The sequence below is a fragment of the Hordeum vulgare genome, chromosome 7H (assembly GCF_904849725.1).
Source record: "Hordeum vulgare subsp. vulgare chromosome 7H, MorexV3_pseudomolecules_assembly, whole genome shotgun sequence".
Taxonomy (NCBI): Eukaryota; Viridiplantae; Streptophyta; class Magnoliopsida; order Poales; family Poaceae; genus Hordeum; species Hordeum vulgare.
The window spans coordinates 40,318,955-40,324,954 of NC_058524.1; positions in this window are offsets into that span (position 1 = coordinate 40,318,955).

The following is a 6,000-nucleotide window of genomic DNA, read 5'->3' on the forward strand; positions in this document are numbered from 1 at the left end:
CAAACGTCACAACGTAACTGGGTGACTATAAAGGTGCTCTACAGGTATCTCTGAAGGTGTCCATTGAGTTAGTATGGATTAAGACTGGGTTTTGTCACTCCGTGTGACGGAGAGGTATCCCGAGGCCCACTCGGTAATACAACATCACACACAAGCCTTGCAAGCAATGTGACTAAGTTTAAGTCACGGGATCTTGTATTATGGAATGAGTAAAGAGACTTGCCGGTAACGAGATTGAAATAGGTATGCGGATACCGACGATCGAATCTCGGGCAAGTAACATACCGAAGGACAAAAGGAATGACATACGGGATTATATGAATCCTTGACACTGAGGTTCAACCGATAAGAACTTCGGAGAATATGTAGGATCCAATATGGCATCCAGGTCCCGCTATTGGATATTGACCGAGGAGTACCTCGGGGCATGTCTACATAGTTCTCGAACCTGCAGGGTCTGCACACTTAAGGTTCGGCAATGTTTTAGTACAGTTGAGTTATATGCGTGGTTACCGAATGTTGTTCGGAGTCCTGGATGAGATCACAAACGTCACGAGGGTTTCCGGAATGGTCCGGAGATGAAGATTGATATATAGGATGAATTCATTTGGTTACCGGAAAGTTTTCAGGCATTACCGGGAATGTACCCGGAGTGACGAATGGGTTCCGGAAGTTCACCGGGAGGGGGGGCAACCCTCCCGGGGGAAGCCGAAAGGACTTATGGGTGGTGCACTAGCCCTTAGTGGGCTGGTGGGACAGCCCAATAAGGCCTATGCGCCATAAGCAAAAAAACCAAAGAAAGAAAAAAAAGGTGGGAAGGAAGAGGAGGACTCCACTTTCCAATCCTATTTTGACTAGGATTGGAGTAGGAGTCCTACTCCTCCCCTTGGCCGGCGCACCTTGAGGGTTTGGCCCTCAAGGCAAGTCCCTCCCCCTCCCTCCTATATATACTGGTGTTTTAGGGCTGATTTGAGACAACTTTTGCCACGACAGCCCGACCACAAACACCGCGGTTTTTCCTCTAGATTGTATTTCTGCGGAGCTCGGGCGGAGCCCTGCAGGAGTAGATCCTTCACCACCACCGGAGCACTGTCATGCTGCCGGAGAACTCATCTACTTCTCTGTCTTGATTGCTGGATCAAGAAGGCCGAGATCATCGTCGACCTGTATGTGTGCCGAACACGGAGGTGCCGTCCGTTCGGCACTAGATCGTAGCGGATCGTGGGATGGATCGCGGGGCGGATCGAGGGACGTGAGGACGTTCCACTACATCAACTGCGTTTCTTAACGCTTCCTGCTGTGCAATCTACAAGGGTACGTAGATCCAACTCTCCTCTCGTAGATGGACATGACCATGATAGGTCTTCGTGTGCGTAGGAAATTTTTTGTTTCCCATGCGATGTTTCCCAACAGTGGCATCATGAGCTAGGTTGATGCATAGATGTTATCTCAAGTAGAACACAAATGGTTTTGGGGACGGTGATGTTCGATTTGATGCCCTCCTTAGTCTTTTCTCTATTCGGGGGTATTGTTGGATTGAAGCGGCCCGAACCGACATTATTCATACGCTTACGAAAGACTGGTTTCATCGCTTGACATGTGATACATCTCAAAGTATCTATAATTTTTGATGGTTTCACGCTGTTATCTTGTCTTATTTGGTAGTTTTATGTACCTTTTATATCTTTTTTGGGACTAACTTATTAATTCAGTGCCAAGTGCCAGTTCCAGTTTTTTTCCGTGTTTTTGACTCTTTTGAGATCTGATTTTGGAACGGAGTCCAAACGGAAGAAAAACCCTGAAATGATTTTTTCCTGAAAGGAAGAATACCATGGGGCTTTTGGGCCAAGCCAGGTGGGCTCCAGGGAGCCCACAAGCCCCCACTCTGCCACCAGGGGGGAGGCGGCGGTGGGCAGGCTTGTGGCCGCCCTGGCCGCCCCCTGACCTAGGTCTTTGGCCTATAAATTCCAAATACACCGCAAAAAATCAGGGGAGCCTCGAAAATACTTTTCCGCCGCCACAAGCTTCCGTTTCCGCGAGATCTCATCTGGAGACCGTTCCCAGCGCCCTGCCGAAGGGGACTTTGGAGTTGGAGGGCTTCTTCATCATCATCATCGCCCCTCCAATGACTCGTGAGTAGTTCACTTCAGACCTATGGGTCCGTAGTTAGTAGCTAGATGGCTTCTTCTCTCTCTTGGATCTTCAATACAAAGTTCTCCATGATCTTCATGGAGATCTATCCGATGTAATCTTCTTTGGCGGTGTGTTTGTCGAGATCCAATGAATTGTGGATTTGTGATCAGATTATCTATGATATATATTTGAGTCTTTGCTGATTTCTTATATGCATGATTTGATATCCTTGTAAGTCTCTCCGAGTCTTGGGTTTTGTTTGGCCAACTAGATCTATGATTCTTGCAATGGGAGAAGTGCTTGGTTTTGGGTTCTACCATGTGGCGACCTTTGCCAGTGACAGTAGGGGTAGCAAGGCACACATCAAGTAGTTGCCATCAAGGGTAAAAAGATGGGGTTTTTATCATTGGTTTGAGATTATCCCTCTACATCATGTCATCTTGCTTAAGGCGTTACTCTGTTCTTATGGACTTAATACACTAGATGCGTGCTGGATAGCGGTCGACGTGTGGAGTAATAGTAGTAGATGCAGAAAGTATCGGTCTACTTGTTTCGGACATGATGACTATAGATATAATCATTGCATAGATATCGTCACGACTTTGCGTGGTTCTATCAATTGCTCGACAGTAATTTGTTCACCCACTGTCTACTTGCTTTCATGAGAGAAGCCACTAGTAAACACTACGGCCCCCGGGTCTATTCACATCCATCGTTTACACCTCCGCTTTTACTTTGCTTTGTTACTTTGTTGCTTTCAATTCTCACTTGGCAAACAATATATAAGGGATTGACAACCCCTTCATAGCGTTGGGTGAAAGCTTTTGTGTTTGTGCAGGATCTTGAGATACTCCTCCGCCGGATTGATACCTTGGTTCTCAAACTGAGGGAAATACTTACCGTCGCTGTGCTACATCACCCTTTCCGCTTCGAGGGAACACCAACGCAAGGCTCCAAGGCCATGGGGAAAATCCTTTGCATACTTGCCTAGGAAGTCCCTTAAGGCGTAGCCGCAGCTGAAGGATTCCTGGTGCCGTCGACACAACTATTTATGGCGCCGTTGCAAGGGATACATAGCAAACATCAGAAGTATTTCTGGCGCCGTTGCCGGGGAGGAGAAAACAAGATCTATCCAAGTAGGTCTCACAAACTCTTCTCTTGCATTTACTTTTGTTGCCAGTTGCCTCTCGTTTTCCTCTCCGCCACTTCACATTTGCCGTTTTCGTTCGCCTTTCTCCTTCGCCGTTTTCTTTTGCCTTTTTGCTGTCTTCTTTTGCCCGTTTCACTCTCTCTTCCTGCTCGTTTGTGTGTGAGATAGTCCATCAATGGCTAGACCCACCACTCCAAATGACACCCCTGAAAATGAAGTTCTGAATTTCAGGCAGAATGAGTAAGAAAAATTGAAGGACGCTTGGTACAGGACTTGCAATGCTCAAAGTAGATCTACTCGTAAGCAATCCACTACCGTCCTCCTTCGTAGTTTCTATGTTGGAATTTCTCCTTGGAATAGGTATATCCATGATACCATTGTAGGCGGGAACTTTTTGGGGAGCCATACAGTTGACTCCTATAGAGCTATCATTAATTTGGTAGGCTCACCCCCGCTCATGGTTAATGTAACTATCTCGACCTTGGACCACGTGATGCAAAGGCTTGACGCTATTGAAAACAAAATTGCCACAGTTGAACTTATTGAGGGTTTGGATAGAAAGATCCACAATCAAATTTCTCAGGACGGATCCAAAGTGGGAAACTTTTTGAAAAATTTAAAGGAGAAGGAACTTATAGTTAATGATTCTTCTAGAATTGGCAAATTAGAAGATGTCATAACCAACTTGGGTTCCGCTTTTGCCGTTGTGCAAAATACTCCAAATCTTACTCTCAAAAAGACTGTCAAGCCTGTTTTAGTTCCTAAAGCTAGTGGTGAGTCATCTAATAAAGATGTATATCTTAAGATGATAAATGATCACACTACCTATGGTTTGAGCACCAAAGATGACTATACGCGATTCCATCACTTTCGCCTAGCTAAGGGCGTTAAACAAAAGCGCTTGTTGGGAGGCAACCCAATGAATCTATCATTTTTCTTTCTGTTTTGTGTTTTCCACACTTTCATAATTCTGTTATGATTGTGTTTTTGTGTTTCTTTTTTGCGTTTGTGCCAAGCAAAACCGTTCTGATTAGTCTTGGGGATGATCGTTTGGTCATGCTGGAAAAGACAGAAACTTTCTGCTCACGAAAAGAATTTTCATTTTTTCTGTAAGATATTTTGAGTTGATTCTTTTTGCTGCTGATTTCTAGGAAAATTCTCCAGACTGTCGTAATTTTTTCAGAATTTTTGAAGTACCATAGGTATACGAAATAGACAGATTGCTACAGACTGGTGTGCTGTTAACAAATTCTGTTTTTGTTGTGTTGGTTGCTTATTTTGATGAAACTATGGATAGTATCGGGGGGTATTAGCCATGGAAGATTGAAAGTACAGTAACCCAACATCAGCACAAGTAGAGTTTAAGCTTACTACAGTACCTAAGGAAGTGGTGGTTTGCTTTCTTGTACTAATGTTATCACGAGTTTCTGTTTAAGTTTCGTGTTGTGAAGTTTTCAAGTTTTGGGTGAAGTTCTTATGGACAAAGAGATAAAGAGTGGCAAGAGCTCAAGCTTGGGGATGCCCAAGGCACCCCAAGAGATTCAAGGATGCCGTAAAAGCCTAAGGTTGGCGATGTCCCGGGAAGGCATCCCCTCTCTCGTCTTCAATCCATCGGTAACGTTACTTGGGGCTATATTTTTATTCACCACATGTTATGTGTTTTTGCTTGGAGCGTCTTGTATCGTAGGAGTCTTTTATTTTGTTGTGTCACAATCATCCTTGCTGCACACCTAGAGAGAGAGACATGCACACACCGTGATTTTGTCGAGCTTCACTTATATCTTTTGGTAGACAATTCAGCTCACATGTGCTTCACTTATATCTTTTGAGCTAGATACTTTTGCTCTATGTGCTTCACTTATATATTTTATAGCGCAGCGGTGCATGGATTGGTAGTTGATCTATGCTTTGAAAGTAGTCTCAAAAGGGGTAGTTATCCAAAGGGATACGAAAACTTCCACCTTCATGTGCATTGAATAGTTAGAGAAGTTTGATTCATCTCAATTAGTTTTGAGTTGTGGTTATGGTAATATTGAAGTCATGCTAGTAAGGTGTTGTGGATCTAGAAATACTTGTGTTGAAGTTAGTGATTCCCGTAGCATGCACGTATGGTGAACGGCTATGAGATGAAATCTGAGCATGATTAGTATATTGATTGTCATCCTTTGTGTGGCGGTCGGGATCGCGCGATGGTTTATACCTACCAACCCTTCCCCTAGGAGTATGCGTTGAATGCTTTGTTTCGATTACTAATAAATTTTTTGCAACAAGTATATGAGTTCTTCATGACTAATGTTGAGTCCATGGTTTAGATGCACTTTCACCTTCCACCATCACTATCTTCTTAGTGTCGTGCAACTTTCGCCGGTGCACAAAACCCACCATTAGCCTCCCTCAAAACAGCCACCATACCTACCTACTATGGCTTTTTCAAAGTCATTTCGAGATATATTGCCATGCAACTACCACCATGACATGTGCCACCACGTCTACTTTGCCTTTGCATGATCGTAAGATAGCTAGCATGATGTTTCCATTGATGTCTATGCCATGCTAGATCATTGCCACGGTACACTACCGAAGGCATTCCATATAGAGTCATCGTTACTCTAAGTTTTGAGTTAAAAGTGTGATGATCATCATTAATGGAGCATTGTCCCATGTGAGGAAATAAAAAGAGGCCAAAGAAGCCCACACAAAAAAAGAGGCCAAAGAGC